Source organism: Pinus tabuliformis, chromosome 8 (genome assembly GCF_031772625.1).
Source record: "Pinus tabuliformis cultivar Carrire ecotype Pingquan chromosome 8, CPIR1, whole genome shotgun sequence".
Lineage (NCBI taxonomy): Eukaryota > Viridiplantae > Streptophyta > Pinopsida > Pinales > Pinaceae > Pinus > Pinus tabuliformis.
This window is the reverse complement of record NC_142294.1, coordinates 573,435,110-573,458,386: the sequence shown is the minus strand read 5'-3', so window position 1 is coordinate 573,458,386 and position 23,277 is coordinate 573,435,110. Positions and strand designations below refer to the sequence as shown.

General features: G+C 37.9%; 1 long non-coding RNA gene across 1 annotated transcript in view; it reads right to left on the bottom strand.

The window, feature by feature from the left end:
- Positions 1 to 3,142: 3,142 nt before the first annotated feature.
- Positions 3,143 to 23,277, bottom strand: part of LOC149236768 (uncharacterized) — a 38,903-nt gene continuing 18,768 nt past the window's right edge. The window contains exon 3 of the long non-coding RNA XR_016268431.1: positions 3,143 to 3,214. This is a non-coding gene — a long non-coding RNA (uncharacterized LOC149236768). The remainder of the gene's footprint in view (positions 3,215 to 23,277) is intronic.

The following is a 23,277-nucleotide window of genomic DNA, read 5'->3' as shown; positions in this document are numbered from 1 at the left end:
ATCATGAACAACAATAAGCCCTGAACATGGGAACCCCGGTATAAGTTTTCCATTTTCCATTTATTTCATATCAAAGTTCTAGGAAAAATCTTGAATCTCGCACCCATGAACCATATAATACTACCTCAAAACTAGGACAAAATGATAAAACTTTGTGCTAACAACAAATATTTCAGGATATTAAAGCACAATAGTATTTTATAGAAGATAAGTACAGCTCACCCATCCTCTGTGCCACATTTGTAGAATGTAAAATGCATATTCACCACTTCACCTTCGTAGACTGTACAATTGTAGTTCTTCAGTACATAAACAAGATCAATATAGTTGATTATGAGATCATAGATAACACATAATAAATTGAATAACAAACAAATGGAGCCACAATTTAAAAAAAAGATACTTTTAAGTGAAATGCAGTGCATAGTGCATATAGGTATGTTGACTCACCTTCATTTATGAAGAATAACCTCCATTTTCTCTGTCTTCTTCCTTCATTTCCTTTTCCACACCCAACGAAATGAAACCAAGACCAAACTACAAAAAACATGAAAAAAAGGAAAACAAGTACAACACACCCAACAAATGAAGCCAAGTCCAACTACAAAAATTGATCCCCAAAAAAAGAAAAAAAAACAAAAGAAAAAGAGTACAACTCAAAGCATGGCCATGCTCAAACCCAGAAAAACAAAACATGCAGACAAGAACAAAGAAAAATTGCAAATATCCCCGTTACACATCATCTCTCCTACAATGTGCTCTCCTCTGCTGAAAAGAAAAAAAGTGGGTTGAATAAGGTTAAAATATACACACAATTAGTAATGGTAAGCATATTTCAAAACCAATAATTATTCATAATAGGAAACGCACCTCCCCTAGATTTTGTTTTATAACGTTGGACACTCTCTTTTGTATTTCTCTTGCTTGTGCTCATCAAAACAAACCATCTACAACAAACACAAAATAAGATATTAGAATGGTTATATAAGTTAAACTAAACAGTGGAACACAATAATTAATCATAATAAGAAACATACATTTCTTTAAGATTATTATATAAAACGAGAGAGTCCATTTTCTGTTTCATGTATTCATGTTCAATGGAACAAACCATTTGCACTAGATACACAATAAAATATTAGATTTCTAAGAAAATTTAAACTAGAGGGTTTGAAGGTATGAACTTGTCATGCAACTTAGTTCGAGTCCAATTATATTAAGTGTTATATCTAAAAAAAATATAAAGTTTCTAAACTAGATGTACTTCTACTACAAGTAATGCAAACAATGTTTTCATAAGCTGTAATTTTTTCGGAAAACGAAACTAAGCATATCTAAACATATTGAACACCGAAAATCCAAGGGTCTACAAGGCAATAGTGTTATATTTTAGCACGATCATTGATTGGTTGAAGGGTCAGTATGCTTGTCTACTAAACCTTACCCACCTCCTCTACAAGGCACGATGTGTGGGGGTGTCCATGTGATGTCGAACAAAAAAAATGCACTGCACCATCCCAGACACTGCAGCTATAGTCACTCACTGCACAAAGTAATGTTATATATAAGATCACAAATAAACCACGAGAGAAAATGAATAACAAATATACAAAGCAATAAATTTATCATACACACACCTATTCTATAGTCACTCACTGCACAAAGTAATATTATATATTAGATCACAAATAAACCACGAGAGAATGAATAATAAATATACAGAGCAATAAATTAATCATACACACACCTGTTCACCCTTCGTTAATGTTATAGCAGCAACAACCATGAACAATAAGCCCCGAAAATGTCAACCTCAATATAACATTTCCCTTTATTTCGTATAAAAGTTCTTGGAAAATCTCAATTCTCACACCCATTACCAACATCATACTATCTTGAAGCCGTGACAAGAATGGTAAGTATATTTCAAAACTGATAATTATTCATAATAGTAAACGTACCTCCTCTAGAGTTTGTTATATAACTATAGACACTCCATTTTGTATTTCACTTACTCGTGCTCACCGGAACAAAACATCTACAATAGATACATAATAATATATTAGAATAAACAATGTTTAACTGGAGAATTGAATGTAAAAATGACTATTCTCAAACTCAACAAAAACAAAACATGTAGACAACAACAAACAAAAAATTGCAAACTCCCCCTTTGCACATTATCTCTATTGCAGTGTCCTCTCCTTGGCTGAAAGGAAAAAAAGTGGGGTGAATAAGATTAAAATACAAACACAGATAGTAATGGTAAGCATATTTCAAAACCAATAATTATTCATAATAGCAAACATACCTCCTCTAGAGTTTGTTATATAACGATAGACACTCCATTTTGTATTTCACTTACTCGTGCTCACCAGAACAAGACATCTACAATAGATACATAATAAGATATTAGAATAAAAAATGTTGAACTGGAGAATTGAATGTAAAAATTAATCATAATATGAAACATACTTGTCTTTGAGTTTTAATATAAAGAGGGATGATCCATTTTGTATTTCATGTATCCATCTTCTATAGTACAAAATAAAATATTAAAATTCTAACAAAAGTTAAACTAGAGAGTTGAAGGCATGAACTTGTCATCCAACTTGATTCCAGACCATTTATATTCCATGCTACATCTAAAAATATATAAATTTTCGAAACTATATGTTACTCGTCTAGGAGTAATGCAACCTTTTATATTCCATGCTACATCTAAAAATATATAAATTTTCTAAACTAGATGTTACTCTTCTAGGAATAATGCAACCAATGTTATCATAAGAGAAATAATTCTTTTTGTAAGAGAGATCTAAGCATATTTTAAATTTATTGAACACCCAAAATCATAGGGGCCACAAGGCAATAGTGTTGTCCATTAACACAGTGGTCGATTAGTTGAAGGGTCAGTGTGCCTGCTTGCTCGACCTTACCATCCTCCTCTCTAAGGCACGTTGTGTGGGGGTGTGTGTGTGATGTGGAACAAGAAAGCATATAAATTTAAACATACCATTTGATGTATATGTCAAACCAGTGATTAAGTGGTACTACTCGAGAACCATGCTAGAAGGAGAAAAAGTCAAACAAACAAATAATAATAACACTATTTTGTTGGAAAACAACATGACTCACCCATCCTCTGTGTTGCATCTACATTGCCTAAAGTATCTTCTCCACTCGACCCTCCCAAACACTACAAATGTAGTCACTACACAAAGTAAGATTTATATATTAGATCACGAATAAACCATGAGAGCTCAAATAACAAATACACAAAGCGATGAATCAACCATACACATAGCTACCCTCCCTTAGCTAATATTATAACAATGGCAATCATGAACAATAAGCCCTGAACATGGGAACACCAGTATAAGTTTTCCATTTATTTCATATCAAAGTTCTAGGAAAAATCTTGAATCTGGCACCCATGAACCATATAATACTACCTCAAAACTAGGACAAAATGATAAAAGTCTACGTCGACAGCGTAGTAGCTGAGGCCACAGATCCGGATCAGCTCAAGAAGTACAAGGGAGAAATGGCGAAAACAAAAAGAATGATCCTCAACATAGTGAAGGATCATATAGTCTGTCACATAGCTGGCAGAAACACTGCCAAGGAGATGTGGGATGCATTGTCGACATTGTATCAAGGATCTTCCAAGCAGCAGAAGATGTACTTGGAGCAAAAGAAAAGATCTACGCAGATGCAGCTAATGTTATACCAGCGACAACCATGAACAATAAGCCTTAAAAATGTGAACCCCAGTGTAACTTTTCCCTTTGTTTTGTATCAAAGTTCTCGAACAAGTTCAAACCTCACACTCACTAACAAGATCATACTACCCTGAAGCCATGACAAAAGAATATATCGTTGCCACTATACAACTGTAGTCGCTCACTACACAAAGTGAGATTAATGTAGTTGAATATGAGACCATATATAAAACATATAATAAATTGAAAAAAAAAAGCAAATGGAGTCAAAAAGGAACAAAACATATTTGTGAGTGAAGTGCATTATGTATAGTTAAGGTGATTCACCTTCATTTATGAATGATAATCTACATCTCATCTCTTTCATTTCCTCTCCTAGTTGCATTTCTTTCCTTTCGCACACCCAATAAACAAAACCAAGACCAAACTAGAAGAAATCAGAAAAAATGCAAAACAAAAGAAACAAGTACAACATAAACCATGGCCATGTTCAAACTAGAATAAAAAATAAACAAAAAAATAAAACATGTAAACAATAGCAAACAAAAAAATTGAAAAATTGCAAGCTTCCCTTTCGATTAGCTCTTGGTACACAACAACACAATATGAAGGCCCCATTTCATCAAATTTTCACACTGGACCCATCAGAAACTTTGAAGCTCAAACTCTATAATAATAACTACATCAACCAACAATCAGTCAATCTGAACAGTTAGATCACTGTCACCAGAACACTATGTTGAACCCAGAAACCTGCATCATCATTCAGAACCAACTGCAACCTCAAAAATCATACATCAGAATGCATACGATACTTTAATGAACCCAACCTGCGTGTATACGCCACTTCCAAGTTTCTAATGGGTCCAGTGTGAAAATTTGATGAAACGAGGCCTTCATATTTTGTTGTAGTGTCCTCTCTTCCGGTGAAAGGAAAAAACGTGGGTTGACTAAGGTCAAAATAAAGACAGATAGTAATGGTAAGCATAATTCAGAACGAATAATTATTCTTAATACTAAAAATACCTCGTCTAGAGTTTGTTATATAAGGATAAACACTCCATTTTGTATTCCACTTAATTGTGTTCACCAAAGGGTGTGGGTATGTGATAAATGATAAGTGATAATTCTGGCAAAGATGAACCAGACTTCATCTTGATTGGAACTGGATCAGAGCTCTGCCTCTGTGAGGCTGCTGCCAAGAAACTCAACAAAAAGAGGAAGGAAGGTAAGAGTGGCCTCCTTAGTTTGTTGGGAATTGTTGACAAACAACAGCAAGTATATAGGGATGTCATTCTTCTTCCAAGTGTTGTGAAGAGACTGAATACTGAAGTTGGTTCTCCTATGGGATGGAGAGAATACGTGGGCTCTAAGGGGCTAATATACGCTATAAGAGATTTTGGAGCTAGTTGAGCTTTTGAGAAAATGGGATTTACAGAAGAAAATGTAGCAGAACTGGCTAAGTCTCTCTCATGTAGCTAGCTGTATTCTAAGCTTCTATATTCTTCCCACCCAAAACAGGTTTAGAATCAGCAGCACCATAGTTTACTATATGAGAATAAATGCTGGTTTATATATATATATATATGTATATACAGAATTATCACTCCCACAACCATTATACAGATGTCTAGCTATGGCATTCAATCCTGTTGAATGCATGTTTTTGCTTTTCAATTGTCTGTATCCTACACCTACTCAGTCAATTATCTCCTTTACGGTCAGCATGAGAGTCACTAACAGGCCGCTAATTGCATTCTGTGCTATTTTAAGGGCACCATTCTCATGGGCATACCTCCTTGAAACATACATCTAAATTTTTATTTTTTTTGTCTTCCAGAAGTGTCCAGGATGTTTCCTCACTGCTACCAGTGTTCTTCTCTCACAAGAGAAGAAAGAAAAATGCTTTCTGATCCTTTAGGGTCTGTCACAATCACAGTTTCCTTGCCTCCTTTAGGATCAAATACTATCTATGGTGGAACTTTGAACTGCTCCAGGACATAGCATCCCAGGACAGGAAGATATGGTGATGAAGAGTGTCAAGAAAAGGAGCATGTCCAACGTGCTACTCATCTCTAAGATAATATGGTCAAAACAATGTATAAGCAGGCTCTCTCCTTCCTCTATTTATATAAGAGGACAAGAAAGCCAACGACATAAGGTGAGGCTAAGCCTCTGCAGGCAGCCCAGTTTTGTACAAGAACATACGCCCTCAATTAAAATCAGGGATGCAGGTTTCCAGGATAAATAAGGAGAATATTACAGTACTGAACAGCAGCACCCCAATCTCTGAGTAGCCATGACTCATGATAGCCACTTGTCCTCACTCTAGATTCATTTTGTAATAGTTTGTTCTAGACAATCTCTGAATTTTGCACATATTCCAGGGGAATTCATTATTTGTGGTTGTTAACTATGTTTGAGTAGCCCTTCCCTAAGAAGTGAATGACAATTGGTAAAGAGACTTGCTGCAGTAGGAAAAGGTCCATTCTGAGCACTTTTCTCGGCAGCAGACAGCCTGGAGATGAAACTATTTGTCAAGATATTCCCTCGTTGTATTAATTAGTATGGGATCATGCTTTGAGTATGGGGCATCCACTTCTCTTTAAGGGCATTCATTTGTTTTCATGTTAAAAGAATGATGATTGGGAGTTCTTTGGCAAAGGATCCTAGGGTCATTACTGCTCCAGGAATTCGGTTGGATTGTTATGGAACACAAGCACTTGAATTGCAAAATGGTACAATTTGTGTCCTTGGCTTGGGATCACCTGTATACATTTTGGAAGCCACTGAGGTAACTTCAGGAAAAGAAGTCTTTCCTGTAGAGCACACCTTTATTTCTCTGGGTATCCAGAGTAAATCAAGCATTGTTTGCAACCCTTCACTCAGCACCAGGCAGCCATTGTCCCTGTTAGAAATTGAGCATTCAGGATTCCCGTCTACAGTTGGCCTCTCAAAGCTTATATAACTACTGCTACATGAGCTAGATTTGGCAACATCATCATGAAAATCACTCTTGTTACAGCTCCAATCAATGTAGTAGATTTCACCTAATCACTACAGCAGGAAACCTGTTTATTAACCAGAGATATATATATTATTCTGTTCAATTCTGCTTTACAATCTAGGTAACAGAGGGAACAACGATTTGTTTTCCTTATCTTCACATTAGGATTAAGTTACCGGTGCCTTTCACATAGCACCCAGTTTTTGTATCACAGATACAATGGACTTGAAACTTGACTTGGACACTAGAAATATCTCTGCACTTTTTATGCTAATGTCAAACCCATTTGGAGGTTCTTCTAAGAAAATTACATCCATCTTTGGGATAAGATCCAGTTGAAGCGTTAATTCTTGTTGGAGGTAAGAAATTTGGAGATGTATTCTTGTTCTCAGGCCTAAGTATCACCCTTACATAGTGTATTGGTTATGGCAATCCTTCATGCTGGAATTTTGTATTGTAGGTTTGGCACAAGTTTGTAGTTGTATCGGGTTCTAGTCCTTACTAAGAATCTGTTCGATTTGATCTAGAAGCATGTGCTCCTGATTCCATTCTGGAATCCTTCGTAGAAAAAGAACAAATTGATGTGATACATGAATTGGAAAGCCATCCATGGAGTGCTATATTAAAATTGGGATTCACAAATATATTTCCTACTGTACCAGATGGCATATCCTGTTGCCACCCTCATTCACAGTCCTATTATGAACTCCGTTAATCATAATACCAAGACCAAGTAAAGGTCCTTCCAAGTTGAATAGTTCTGCATGGCAAACTATTTGTTGAGAAAACCCCACATATGTATGATTATTTTAACATACTAATTATCTTCACCCCGAGGCCCAGTGTTGAAACGTGGGCTCTGATACCACTTGTAACAATCCTCCTTCAAGAGTCAAGGAGTGGCAATCATTTTTTTTTAAATAATAAAATTGCATTCTCATAAATTCATGTCTAAATTCAAATTTTCAAATGCATTCAACATAATAATTTAATATCTGGTCGGCTGCACAGATCTAGATCTCATTGTATTAAAGCTCTTACCTTTTATCCAGCTCTACATTTGTTTGATCAGAACAAAAGGCAGATCCTTCTGCCATCGTCTCCCTGCTTCTGATTTGATGAAAAACAGTGAAAGTTTCACCTTAAAAGCAGATTCTCCTAGCACTATCTTACTGCTTTTGATTTGATGGAAAATACTGAAAGCTACAGTTAAAACATCCCTGGACTAAGAGTAAGATATGGGATCTGACCAGCAAATGTTGATTAAGTTACAGCCAGGGCTTGTTTCTGAGGTCACCAAAACCAGAAGAACACTCGTTGGATCCATTCCAACACAATTTCCTTCAAATCCAACATAAATAAAAAGCTCAGGTTATTTAAATTTGCAATGTTTAATGGGGAGGATATTTGTAGCTAGTTTAAGAATGAATACAAGGCCAATAATTTATGTCTAAAAGGCTCAAAAGAAAGGGGGCATATTTAATCTGGTGTACCAGAAACAATAGATTGATATGGTGAACCTCACCAACTCTCTCAACCAGTGGATAACTGTAAGGAAGAGTCCACCATAACTTATGGCTGATACACATACTTTGTTGAGGTAGACTTTAAACAAATGGAGCGAGGTAAGGTAGGCTGTTTTACTATTGGTGCCAAGGCAGCGTTTGCTTGAAGGGAAAAATTTCGATAGTGGAAAGAGAGTGCAAGACCCAATTCACATGTTACTACACATTATATCAAGCTACACAACGGTTTGTTGTCAGTGGTGGAACAAGAGGGCTGTGTGTTGCAACATGCCCTGTGTTTAAGTAATGATTACATGCACACATTATCCAACCACAATAAGCAGTATGTATTTGTGACAATGCCTTTTTCCTGTGATTATGTACTCATAACATTTTTCTGTTAACCCACCACATTCTACCCATTAACGTGACCAAGGTTGCACCCTATCTCATGCCCGATATTGAAATAAATGACTACACATATCCCCATGCCTAACCATAAACATTCAGTGACCATACGTTGTGCCTACATGTAAGTGTATGTAGCAACTTGATGTTATAAAGATGTATTTTGCTCAATGAGGACACAAGGGCTGCATAATTCAGGTGACCACGTGTCAAACTCAATATGGAGTTGATTGGATCCACATGACACCAAGAATAATGACAGCATGTTATGTAACCATATAGTTAAACTAACCCTATCATGGTCAGCAAATTCATATCAGCAATTGGCACTTTTTGCAACTAATAAAAATTGCTATGGTGGCAGCATACATAACATTGCAACACCTTATGAATGCACGGGATAATAGTGTAATTAAGCTACACAACGGTTTGTTGTCAGTGGTGGAACAAGAGGGCTGTGTGTTGCAACACGCCCTGTGTTTAAGTAATGATTACATGCACACATTATCCAACCACAATAAGCAGTATGTATTTGTGACAATGCCTTTTTCCTGTGATTATGTACTCATAACATTTTTCTGTTAACCCACCACATTCTACCCATTAACGTGACCAAGGTTGCACGCTATCTCATGCCCGATATTGAAATAAATGACTACACATATCCCCATGCCTAACCATAAACATTCAGTGACCATACGGTGTGCCTACATGTAAGTGTATGTAGCAACTTGATGTTATAAAGATGTATTTTGCTCAATGAGGACACAAGGGCTGCATAATTCAGGTGACCACGTGTCAAACTCAATATGGAGTTGATTGGATCCACATGACACCAAGAATAATGACAGCATGTTATGTAACCATATAGTTAAACTAACCCTATCATGGTCAGCAAATTCATATCAGCAATTGGCACTTTTTGCAACTAATAAAAATTGCTATGGTGGCAGCATACATAACATTGCAACACCTTATGAATGCACGGGATAATAGTGTAATTAGCAAAGGAAGCCAGCAACGAAATTATTACCAGCTTCTCATCTTTACTATGTGCATGTGAGGGCTACTATATTAATCGAATGCAATGCTGAACTTATACCAATCAGACTTATGCATAGAGCCATAGTGCCAGCAACGAAATTATTACCAGCTTCTCATCTTTACTATGTGCATGTGAGGGCTACTATATTAATCGAATGCAATGCTGAGCTTATACCAATCAGAGCTTATGAATAGAGCCATAGTGACCTCAGTTAATAAGCTAGTCAAAAGGTTGATATAGCAGAGTTGATATGACACAGGATTTCATGGCTTCCAGTATTATGCAACTAGGCCATAAATCCTTTACGAAAGAACAACGCATAACCCACTTCTACTTGTCATCCATGCCATCCTGTAACTTGGTGCAGATAGGTAAGTTGGAACCCTTTAGATGTGTTGAACAACCTTGGTGATTAAAACACTCAACAATGTGTGACCTGGATGGGCAGGGGACCGGGCTCATAACTCTCCTCCCAACCATTGACAGTCTGCCAGTAATGCAGCTGTCACCCCCTAGCATATAAAGTCTGTCCCATTGACCAGTCCACCAAAGTTCAAACACACTGGGGAGTCCAGAGGTGGTCCACACCTCCACCCCTCTTGCCTATGAATAATCAGTTACAAGCTTGTTCAGGGGTTCCAGAGGTAATCTTCCTCCACCCAATAGCCATGAGAGATTCCAGAGACCATTCTCCACCCTCACTTGTCCCAGGGATTCAAAAGGTGTACCTCCACCCAATAGCCATGAGGGACTCCAGAGACCATTCTCCACCCTCACTTGTCCCAGGGATTCCAGAGGCGTACCTCCACCCAATAGCCCTGAGAGATTCCAGAGACCAACTCTCCACCCTCATGGTATTAAAGCACACAGATTCAAGCCAGTCCAGGGACTCCAGAGGTGGGTCACCTCCACCCACCAGCCAATGAGGGAATCCAGAAGTGAATACTTCCACCCTCGTACAATTCAGGGAATCCAAAGATTTTCCTCCACCCTACATCTGCTGTTATAGCAACTCTACTGCAATCTGAGTACTTTGGTCAAGGGAGGCTAGTCCAAGGCAGCCACTTACTACACCGATTAGCCACTGAGGGACTTCAGAGGTTAGAGCCTCCACCGTCAGTTAATTTATAGATTTTAGAGACTGGTTTCCATGACTATGTGTATCACAACATTATCCCCAAACTGTGATTGCCCTAGCGTGCCTATTTTCAATATAAGAGTGCCACAACTCTTTAGGTCAAATGCTAGTGGAATACAGACCATAGAAATGCAATTTGTAGCATTCTCCACAGGCCTTCATAAAGAAGCCATCCCCAACATGTACGTGGGCTACCACAAGGTTTGCAAGGTGAGAAGCTGTCAAACACAGTCTTGTTGACAATAGTTTTCTCTTTTCTTTATTTTTATTTTATTTTTTGTTTTAACCACCAAAGCAATGCTCAGCAAATGCAATTATGAACATGTGCAACTACATAGTGATAAGCTGAAACACACAGCCTTACTAATAGTCGTTTTTCCAACCAAAATCGCAAGTAATTGCAGCAATGAAAATAAATAGAAATAAAATGGACACAGTGACTGTATAAATGAAACAAGGGATCAAAGTCACTGCAAATTCGGCTTACAGGTAGCTTCAACCAAGCACACCTCAAGATAACATGGCACAGGGAGTAGCGAAATTATTTGTTGATTACCTGGCTATCGTTATTTTTCCTTTGTGTTGCAGTCCTCCTTGGCTTTAACCCCCAGGCTCAGGGACTGTGTCTCGGCCTCTATATCCCAATCATTGCCCACCGTCGTTCTTCCCTCCCCCTCCTTTCTTTTCCTTTTCGCTCTTTTCTACTATTCGGTCTTTGTCAGTGGTTGCTTAGGGTCCCTCTCCCTCTGGACCAACCAGAGATACCCCCTTATCCTCATCACTACCGATTTGTTTCGCTGGCCAATCCATTTTTCTGCCGTTTGGCCCCTCCTTTCCTCCTTGGCTGCCATCTGCCCTTGATCCAGAGCTTGCTCTAGAATTGACAAGTTGCGCCCAAAAGGTCATGTGCCAGAATTTCTGCAAATATCTGTGGGTTCTCCATTCTCCAATGTTTGTGCAACGTCCTTGGAAATATCATCCTAACATAACCCATGATTTGAAAGTAATATCATCCATATAACATAAATGTAATATTAATGTAATCCATTGTTTGAGTGCTTAGGAGATGTCGACAATGTTTATGTGTTATACAAAGACTTCACTAGCGTCCACCCCTACCAATGGGAGGAATTATCTTGTACAAATTTCGTAAACCTATCCACAAGCCTTATAAATAAAGTTTAGAACATACCATAAGGTGCCCGTACAAACATAAGTACATTTATTATTTTCAATATGTATATATATATATGGTAAATAAGTAAATATTTACAGTAACCATACAAGTGCAGGGTGACCGAGACAACCTTTACATTATATACATGAATGTATCTTGACCAAGACCATCTACATGTTATGCAAGGTGACTAGGTCATTACACAACCTGTGGCCCAGGTAAAAAAAACTACCCACCCCCCTCCCCAAACTTATTTAAACACACCCACCCCCTCTATTTCATTCACACTATTCATTTGAGCCTGCTTCTTGATGTTTTGCACTAAGTTTTTTTGGTTATATGCACTATTACTTGTTATATAAAGTAGAAACTTTGCATATTTGTGTATAGATGGTTTGGATTCATATGTATGCACATGCATGTCTATGTTCTTCTTTAAAATATGAATATTTTATGTGTTTTTGGTCAACAGGTTTTTTTTAGTTCCCGGTCCACAGGGTTTTCCAGTTAGATCCCACAGGGTTTTCCAGTTCGATCAGCAGTTCGGTTCTAATAACATTGTGCTCAATACAGGTTTTGGTCATAGTGTCTCCCTCAATGCCAAACTTGTAAGCATCTATACCCATATGTGGCAGATTGGAAGATGCACAACAAGTGCTCGACAAAATCTATGAGCCAAATGCATGACAAATGTTCAACAAAATTTGTTAGCCAAATGCATAAGTGCCTGGAAAATTTTTTGCATGTGGCATTAATACTTTTCAACTTGAAAATAGATTCACTGTTGAATATTGACAAATTATCGATGGCCTAGAAAGAAAGCATACACTTTTGGTGTTGATCTTCATGTGGACATGTTGGATAGAAGACAATACTTTCCTTCCGAAATATTGGTTGTTTGCTTTGCCTTCTCTTTATAAGGGCACTATTAAAATTTGATTTCAGGATTGAGTTTTTTCTCAGAGAGAGTTATCATTTAACTGATTAGGGCTTTGTTCCTCTTTCCAAGCCGCTACGGTGAGCGTGATTTGGACATGCTATACACCCTCGGGCTTATGTCCCTCGGTCATATTTTGAGTCCTAAAGAAGCAGGTATTATATACCAATTCTACCAGCTTGTTGATTGAGGTGACTACCATGTATCCCAAGATTACCCTTCTTGCCCACAATGACTGAGGTTCTTACACATCTATAGCTTTTGATATTCATGCATGCAAGCAGCGAAAGATAAGCAGATGATACATCTCAGATGTATATAAAGTAAGTTGCTAGAACCATAAAATTTATATTATAACCATCAACCTGTACATGGAAAGAAAGTTATTCATTGTATTTTCTTTATATTATCTTTAGGTAGTATAGTTCTTATAAGAGTAAATGACATACAAATATTAGGCTAGTTCTCCAAAATGGTTGAAATGAAAAAGAAATTAGTTATTCATGGAATTCTAAGTCAAAAGATGTTGTCTTGATATTAGTTGTATCAGAAATATGAATCTTACTATTTTTGAATTATAGAATGTGACTGTTGGGACCGAAGTTGATATTTTCTTGGATCCCTCTCATCGAAAGGTGTAGGATTGATCTAAAGATCATCCGATTCCGATAAATATTCATGGAGATATGAATTTATTTGTGTTATGGGACAATTCGTCAAAGTCGGCCAGCAACCAAATAAACCCCATTTGTGCTCAACGTTTTAGTATAAATAGAGGTGGCCTTCAAGTCATTTCAACACACTTGGGATCTCTTCCTCTCTACTTGTCTTTGGGTTTTAGTAGGAGGAGTGATCTTAAGGGATAACGCTGCCCTAATCGAGAGGGCAAAAGTCGGAACTATCGAGAACTACCAGAACAGCCAGGAAAGCTAACGCAGAGGGCAGAAGCCGGAACTGCCAGGAACTGTTGGAACAGCCAAGAAAGCTGACGTAGAGGGCAAAAGTCGGAACTGCAGGGAACTGCCGGAACTGCCAAGAAAACTGACGTAGAGGGCAGAAGCTGGAACTGCCAGGAACTGCCGAAACAGCCAAGAAAGTTGACGCAGAGGGCAGAAGCCGGAACTGCCAGAAACAACTAGAACTGTCGGGAACTATCGGAACAGCCGGAAAAGCTGACACAGAGGGCAGAAGCCAGAACTGCCAAGAAAGCTAATGTAGAGGGCAGAAGCTGGAACTGTCGCGAATAGCCGAAACTGTGGGGAACTGCCGGGAAAGCTGATGCAAAAGGCAGAAAAGGCTAATGTAGTCCCTAGAGGTTGACGTTGGGGTTTTTCATGGGGCATAATGGAGCTAAGGAGTTGTCGGAGTGTTTATTCGGGGTAGATTGGAGCTAAGGAGCTGTCGGAGTGTTTATCCGGGGTAGATTGGAGCTAAGGAGCTATCGGAGTGTTTATCCGGGTTTTCAACCGGAGCATCTGTCTCCGAAGGAGAACAACATGCAAGGGACAACTAACTAACATCAGGACAGTTGTATGCCCTTAGCAACAAGTACACCAACCATGCAAGGGACAAGAAACTAATATTGGGACAGCAACATGATACTTAGTGCAGTAAGAATGTATTGGTACAGCTAGCATGCAAGGGACAGCTAACAAGCATGCTAGGGACAACAAGCAAGCAAGGTGCAACCAGCACATAGGTCAGTATCGCAATATGGTGCAGCAATGGCACATAATGCAGTACAGTGATGGGTCCAATCATGATTAATGAAGCATGATGAGATGCAGCATAGTGATGATGGGTGCAGCACGGTGAGGTGCGGCATGATGAAAAAATGCAGCACAACGATAGGTGAAGGAGTCACCTTGGAGAATTAGTTGAAGCAGCATGTCTTCAACTGATCTCATGTATCATCTTCTTAGAGATGATTTATGCTCTTATCTAGATAAGTCAAAGTTTTGACTTCTATTGTAAACGTACTATCTCTCTCTCTCTCTGTTGAACTACTGAAGAACATATAAGAAGAATTGTTCAAGGGTTTCCCCACATTGGGGTTTGTCCCTAGCTAGCACCACATCTTGTGTCCTCTAGTCTTGTGATGCAGAAGCATGTGACTTAGAGGGAAAAATCTTCACACATATTCCAAAAATCCAAAAAAAAATCTACATGCAAGGGAGTGGAGTCCTTTAGCCAGCAAATTTTCATGCTTTTCTAGCTTAAGATAATGATAAAATTAAGAATAAAGATCAAGTTGTAATAAGTCGCTTTATAAAAGATGTAGTAGCTTTATTGCTTTAAATCACTTATGTAAAATCCATGTTTTTGTAAAGGATAATGGCCGAGAAGGCTCTATCTATTAATTATAAATAAAATAACAAGACGCTCTAGAGCGAGAGGGCCGGAAGCATTATCATTTGAAGAACAAACTTCTCTCTGCATCTGATTATTGACTCTCTGTTAATTGGTATTTTATACACGTATCAGTCCTGGTTCTGTGTGATTCCGCGTGTATTAATGGAGATTCAATTATTGTTTTTCAATTAACTCTTAATATAAGACCTATTGGGGAGTTTTCCCTTCATATCGGCGAGCGCGGGCTTCTTAAATGCATTGTTAAGTCCCGCAGATAAAACTCTGTTTTACTCAGAGAAATCGAAAAATTCACTTAGCCAGAGTATAGTTTTGGACCTGAAATTCTATTAGATTTGGTTCATACCCATATTGGGTCCAAACCAATATCGCATCGCAGGACCTCAAGTGGAGCGGAAGACCATTTAAAGCGTCGACCTCCGATAGCGCGACACTACCAAAGCCAAAACGATATAGGGAGACTTTAATAAGTTATTGGGTCCGCAATTGTTATCGCCTCGCAAGGTGGGAGCGGAAAGAGTCAGGCCTTTGGAACAATGGAGTCACCGATTGCAATCTCCGATAACACCATGTGTTATCGCATCGGAGAAGGAGCATTGAAAGGGGCCGATAGTGTATATTGCGTATAATGCAATACTTTGAATATTACCGTGCCGATAGTGTAATTCTTCGGAATTTACACAAAGCCTGTTTATAAGCCGTGACTGTGATTAAAAGCGCCGATAGTGTATTTTGTTCCTTTGGAACAAAATCCCCGCCGATAGTGTATTTTGCGTTGAAAACACAGTTTCCCCATTTATTAAAGCGTCGATAGTATTTTTGTGTTCCGATAGGAATAGAGGCCAGTTTGTTAATTGTGAACCATAACCAAGATAGGGATGATTGGAGAAAAACCCATGTGGCCGTCAATTTTACTTTTAGATGATTGATATGCAATCAAGGGAGATTCAGCCTGAAATTGAAGAATTTATAGCCAGATTTGAGAGGTTGTCCATATCGCCTGCACCCAAGCCACCATTAGTGGTATCAGAGCAGTCATCTGACATTGGATTGAATCTCAGAAGCAGGAGAAGGAAAGTTACTATGGCTTTTAGATTTGGAAGAGGATGAGGACGTGGTGGAAGAGGACGGCCCGTTGCAAACTCTAAAGTAATGGAAGTTGTGCAACAGATGCAAGCTAGATTGGATACATTAACAACAGGTAGGAACACAGATGATGGAGATGTTAGTGAACCTGAAGTTGAAGCTACAGAGGAGGAAGTTGTAACAGTTACTCCTGAGATGAGGTTCTTTCAGTCAATGTTGAGATCCACAGCCAGGCCAAAGACAGAGGTATCAATATATGGAGGAGGACTGAATCCAAAAGAATTGATAGACTGGATTAATGGCATGGAGAAATTCCTTGATTATGAAGAAACAGGGATGAGAAGAAAGTGAAGTTTGTTGGCACCAAGCTAAAAGGCCATGCAGCGCTTTGGTGGGATGGTGTGTAGGCAGAAAGGAAGAGACTTGGCAAGCAACCAATCAAGAATGGTAGCAAAACTAAGGTAAGTTTCTGCCAAGTAATTATTAGCAAACCTTGTTCAGACAAATGCAAAATCTTAGACAGAGATCTTTGATAGTGAAAGAATACACAAAGGAGTTCTACAAGGTAAGCATAAGAGCTGGAGAAGCCCAGGATACAGATGAGAAGGTGGCTAGATATATGAATGGTCTTAGGATGGACATTCAAGATGAGATAAGTCTATTGTCTCCTAAAACAGTAGAGGAAGCTTATCAGATAGCACTGAAAGTTGAAGAAAAACTCATGAGGAAGCAGTCTGCTAGAGGGAGAGGTACTTTCCGAGGAAGGGGAAGTCAAGGTGGTAGAGGAAGATCTACAGCACCTAAAGATGGAGCTAGCAGCAGCTCAACCTAGCATGCACCCACAAGAGGTGATGCAAGAGGCAGAGGGAGTTTTTCTAGAGGAAGAGGCAGAAAAATAAGATGTTACAAATGTAACAAACTCGGACACAGAGCTTTTGAGTGCCAAGAGAATGCAGAAACAAATCAAAGGAATGCCATTGTTGCTCAAGCTGAGGGAGAAGCACCAGCAGCAACAGTGACAGAAGAAGAAAATATACCAGAGAGAGGAGAATCTTTGGTAATTAATAAAGTTTTTCTCAAGCCAGCAAAGGAGGTGGTTGAACCATCACAAAGAAATACTTTATTCAAGACAGTGTGTAAAGTCCAAGGGAATGTTGCCAGATGATCATTGATAGTGGCAGCACTGATAATTTGGTCTCTACAGAAGTGGTGGAGAAATTGAAGCTGAAAACAATGAAACATCCAACACCTTACAAGGTGTCATGGTTGCAAAAGGAACATCAATTGTTAGTAAATGAATAGTGTGAAGTGGAATTTCAGGTGGGCAAGTATAAAGATAAAATTGTATGTGATGTGATGCCAATGGATGTGTGTCAGACAGTGTTGCGGGGGAGCACCCCCCCCCCTCGCTCCCGCTCCTGATCCGCGCTCCGGGCGGGAGCGGGCTCCCGAAATCGCTCCCGATTTCGGGAGCGCGCTCCCTGCCTTTTCGGGAGCGTTTTCGGGAGCGTTTTGCCTTTTTTGCATTTTCTTTTTTGTAATAATGTTCGAAATGCAATTTTTTTTGAAAGAAACAAATAGTTTTTGAGTGGGGCAACTTAATGATCAAGTCTAGGCCCTAGTATTGATATGCTATTCATGGTAATGTTAAATTCTTAAAGTAAAAGTGACATTTTCTTTAATTTTCATTTTCATCCTTTTACTTAAATTTTTAACATTACCATGAAATGACTCAGGATGTTTGAGAGTGGTTTCGTCCTCATTGAATTTCATATGGAGAAAGTAGAATTTTAGATTTCATTCAAAATCCAGCAGACTTATCAGTTTTTCAGGATTTCAGGATTGGGGGATTGCAATGTTTCCATTGAATTTTGTCATGTATTAGGGTATGGAACTCATATTTAATCAAGAGTACCAATCCCTCTATGTACCTTGATGTTAGTGACATTGGTTGTCGAACTCCTCTATCATGACCCTTCTAAAAATGTACGCATCACTCAAACAAAATCTTGACTTGACATGCTATGCTTTTTCTATCTTATGTTAATGCTTAGAGGGTGATATTAATGACAAAGATCCCTATACAGATACAAAGGTAATGACAAAGATACCTCTGGATATTAATGCTTGGAGGGTGATATTAATGACAAAGATCCTGATTTTGCAACAAGACTAAAAAATTAGACATTTCTCGTGGTGGCAAGAGGCCCAAGCATAAGAAATAGATAATAGATTTACTTCTCTTCTCTAGTTTCTAGTAGCTTTTATAACTATTGACTCTTTCATATTTATTATGATATTTTTTTAAACAATATATGACAATTTAATTTTGAAGTTGGCAATTATAACTCATTAGTAATGAATTATGAATATGATGCTTCATGAAAGTTGAAAGTTGTTTCATTTCGTTTCATTTTATAACATTTCATTTCATGTTAGATATTATTTGTTGTAATGGTTACACTTAGCTTACAAGTACAACTTTGGTGATCAATGATGATAAATGTTATATATTGAATTTTGAAAGCTTGAAACTTTAAGATTGATGAATCATGAGACTCAATATGTTGTATGTTACTATGTTACTAACTTGCGGACGTGGTTGATGAAGATTATAACTTCTAGATGATTGTTGTTATATGGTTCAATCTATGCTTTTTTATGTTTTTTTATATCTAATTCATCATTCTACATGTTTTTGTTGACATATATGTATCAAAAATTAAAAAATATAAAAAATATATATATTTTTAAAAAATCGCTCCGGGATTCGCTCCCAAACCGGGAGCTTCTGAAAATGGTCGCTCCCGCTCCCGCTTCCGCTCCCAAGTAACATTGGTGTCAGATATTGCTTGGAAAACCTTGGAATATGACAGAGGAGCCATGCATGATGGAAAAAGAAACACCTACAAGTTTGGAAAGGATGGTGTCAATCATACGTTGCTGCCTCTGCAAGAAGAAGATGTACCAGGAAAGAAGACTAATCCAAAAACTCTGTTACTTGGAGAAAAGGAATACTTGAAGCAGATTGAAGAAAATGAGGTAAAGTTTGTTGTAATTTGCCAATGCAAGGTAATAATGACTTCTACTAAAGTTTCTGATTTACCCATTGAAATTCAAGAAATGGTGGAGAAATATTGTGACGTTATTGTTGATGATTTGCCAAATGAGTTGCCACCCATTGGAAGAATTAGCCATCATATAGATTTGATTCCTGGAGCAAGTCTACCTAACAAAGCAGCTTACAAAATGACTCCTACAGAAAATGAAGAAGTTAGAAAGCAAGTGCAAGAATTGTTTGACAAAGGGCTGATCAGAGAAAGCTTGAGTCCTTGCATAGTACCAATGGTGCCGAGTCCAAAGAAAGATGGAGGCTGGAGAATGTGTACAAATTCAAGAGCCATTAATAAAATCACAATCAGATACAAAATTCCTTTGCCTAGAATTGAAGATTTAATGGATTGCTTGAGTGGAGCAAAGTATTTTTCAAAACTATATCTTAAAATTGGGTATCATCAGATAAGAATAAGAGAAGGGGATGAGTGGAAAACCGCTTTTAAGACAAATGAGGATTGTATGAGTGGAGAGTAATGCCTTTTGGGTTGTCAAATGCACCAAGTACATTTATGAGACTAATGAACAAAGTTCTTAAAGAGTTCATTAGTAAGTTTGTAATAGTATATCTGGACGAAATATTAGTTTACAATAGGTCTAAGGAGGAGCACGTAAGACATCTAAATTATGTTTTGCAAAGGCTGCAGCAAGAGAAATTATTACTGAATTTGAAGAAGTGTTCATTCATGAAAGAAGAGCTAGTGTACTTGGGTTTTGTTATTTCTGGTGAAGAGTTGAAGATGGATCCAGAGAAGATCAAAGCAATTATGGAGTGGCCTTCACCCAAGAGTGTTTTTGAGGTAAGGAGTTTTCATGGTCTTGCTAGCTTTTATAGAAAATTCATCAAGAATTTTAGTAAGATAAATGCACCTATTATTGAGACCATAAAGGACAAACAGCCATTTAGATGGACTGTTGAAGCAGAGAAGAATTTCAGCTGTTAAAGAAGAAAATTACTGAAAAGCCTATTTTGGTTCTGCCTGATTTTAACAAACCTTTTCAAGTGAAGTGTGATGCTAGCAGAGAAGCAATTGGAGGTGTTTTAAGCCAGGAAGATAGACCAATAGCCTATTTTAGTGAAAAGTTGAATGATTCAAAGAGGAAGTATTCTTCTTATGACAAGGAGTTTTACACAGTTGTGTAGTCATTAAAATAATGGAGGCATTATTTAATGTCAAAAGAATTTATCCTTTATTCAGATAACCATGCACTACAGTTTATAATGCAGCAGCCAAAGCTCAACCAAAAACATGCTAAATGGGTAGAGTATCTCCAAGGTTTCCATTTTCTTTTGAAGCATATAAATGGCCAATCAAATAAATTTGCAGATGCCTTAAGTAGGAGGAATGTATTATTTCAAGAGAGTCAAATCCAAGTGTTGGGTTTTGATTTTCTTAAAGAATTGTATGAGACTAATTCAGATTTTAAAGAGGCATTTGAAGCTTGTAAAAACCCTGTTTTGACGGATAGGAGTAGATGGTTGGATTACTTCTTACAAGATGGACTGTTGTTTAAGAAAAAACAGTTGTGCATACCAAAATGTTCAATGAGGGAGAACGTAATTAAAGAAAAGCATAGTGGAGGACTTGCAGGACATTTTGGCATAGAGAAGACCTATGAATAGCTAACAGATTTTATTTCTAGCCGAAAATGAAATCTACAGTGGAGAAGTATGTGAAAACTTGCAAAATTTGTCAATATGCAAAGGGAAGGAGCCAAAACACAGGTTTGTATATCCAATTACCAATTCCATATAGGCCTTGGGATATGGTAAGTATGGATTTTGTGTTGGGCTTACCAAAGACTCAAAGAGGTAATGATTCAATTTTTGTTGTTGTGGACAGATTTTCAAAAATGGCACACTTTATTCCATGTTATAAAACTAGTGATGCTTCTCACATTGGTAATTTGTTTTTTAAGGAGATTGTAAGATTGCATGGGTTGCCCAAAAGTATTGTCTCAGACAAGGATTCCAAATTTGTTGGACATTTCTAGAGAACATTATGGAAGAAGCTGGGAACTAAATTAAGTTTCAGTTCTGCCTATCATCCACAAACTAATGGACAGACTGAAGTGGTGAACAAGAGTTTAGGCAATCTTTTAAGGAGCCTTACTACAGAATATCCAAAGCAATGGGATCAAGTGTTAGCACAAGCTGAGTATGCATATAATGACTCACCTAACAGGAGTACAAGACATAGTCCATTCCATATTGTTTATGGAATGCATCCAAGAGGAATATCTAAATTAAGAAATTTGGGAAAAGAAGAGATGAGAAGTGCAGAGGGTGAAGATTTTGCTTCAGAAATGCAAGCAATACATGAACAAGTGAAGCAACAACTGCAGGATAGCAACATCAAGTATAAAACCAGAGCAGACATGAGAAGAAGAGAGGTGAACTTTGAAGTTGGAGATTTGGTTTTAGCACATCTCAGAAAGGAGAGGTTTCCAAAGAGGGAGTATAACAAATTGAAATTCAAGAAAATTGGACCGTGCAGAGTGTTAAGAAAGTTTTCTGCAAATGCATATGAGATTGAGTTACCCCATGATGTTGGAATATCACCATTTTTTAATGTTACAGACCTGTAAAAGTATGAAGGTGAAAATGCAGATGATATAGCACAAGATCAAGAGACCCAAGAGATTGACTGGGTAAAACAGTTACCCACAGCAAAGGAGTTGCAACCAGAAAGAATTCTGGACAAGAAGGTGTTTAAGAAGACAAGGGGACGAGAGTACTTCCAGTATTTGGTAAAATGGAAGGGACAGCCAACCGCTGAAGCTACTTGGGTTAAAGAAGATATGCTACAAAAACTGGGCAATTCTGTAGATGAACTCATGGACAAGAGCCCATGAAGAATTTTTTCCTCAAGACTCTGATGCAGGAGCATGTGACTTAGAGGGAAAAATCTTCAAACATATTCCAAAAATCCAAAAAAAATCTACAGGGAAAGGAGTGGGGTCCTTTAGCCAACAATTTTCATGCTTTTCTAGCTTAGGATAAAGATAAAATTATGAATAAAGATCAAGTTGTAATAAGTCGCTTTATAAAAGTTGTAGTAACTTTATCGCTTTAAATCACTCATGTAAAAGCCATGTTTTTGTAACGGATAATGGCCGAGAAGGCTCTATCTATTAATTGTAAATAAAATAACAGGACGCTCTACAGCGAGAGGGCCGGAAGCATTATCATTTGAAGAAAAAAAAATATCTCTCTGCATCTGATTATTGACTCTGTTAATTGGTATTTTATACACGTATCAGTCCTGGTTCTGTGTGATTCCGCGTGTATTAATGGAGATTCAATTGTTGTTTTTCAATTAACTCTTAATATTAGACTTGTTGGGGAGTTTTCCCTTCATATCGGCGAGCGCAGGCTCCTTAAATGCATTGTTAAGTCTCACAGATAAAACTCTGTTTTATACAGAGAAATCGAAAAATTCACTTAGTCGGAGTATAGTTTTGGACTTGAAATTCTATTAGATTTGGTTCATACCCATATCGGGTGAACCAATATCACATCGCAGGACCTCAAGTGGAGCGAAAGACCATTTAAAGCGCCGAACTCCGATAGCGCGACACTAACGGAGCCGAAATGCTATAGGGAGACTTTAATAAGTTATCGAGTCCGCAATTGTTATCGCATCACAAGGTGGGAGCGGGAAGAGTCAGGCCTTTGGAACAGTGGAGTCGTCGATTGCGATCTCCGATAACACCATGTGTTATCGCATCGGAGAAGCAGCGTTGAAAGGGGTCAATAGTGCA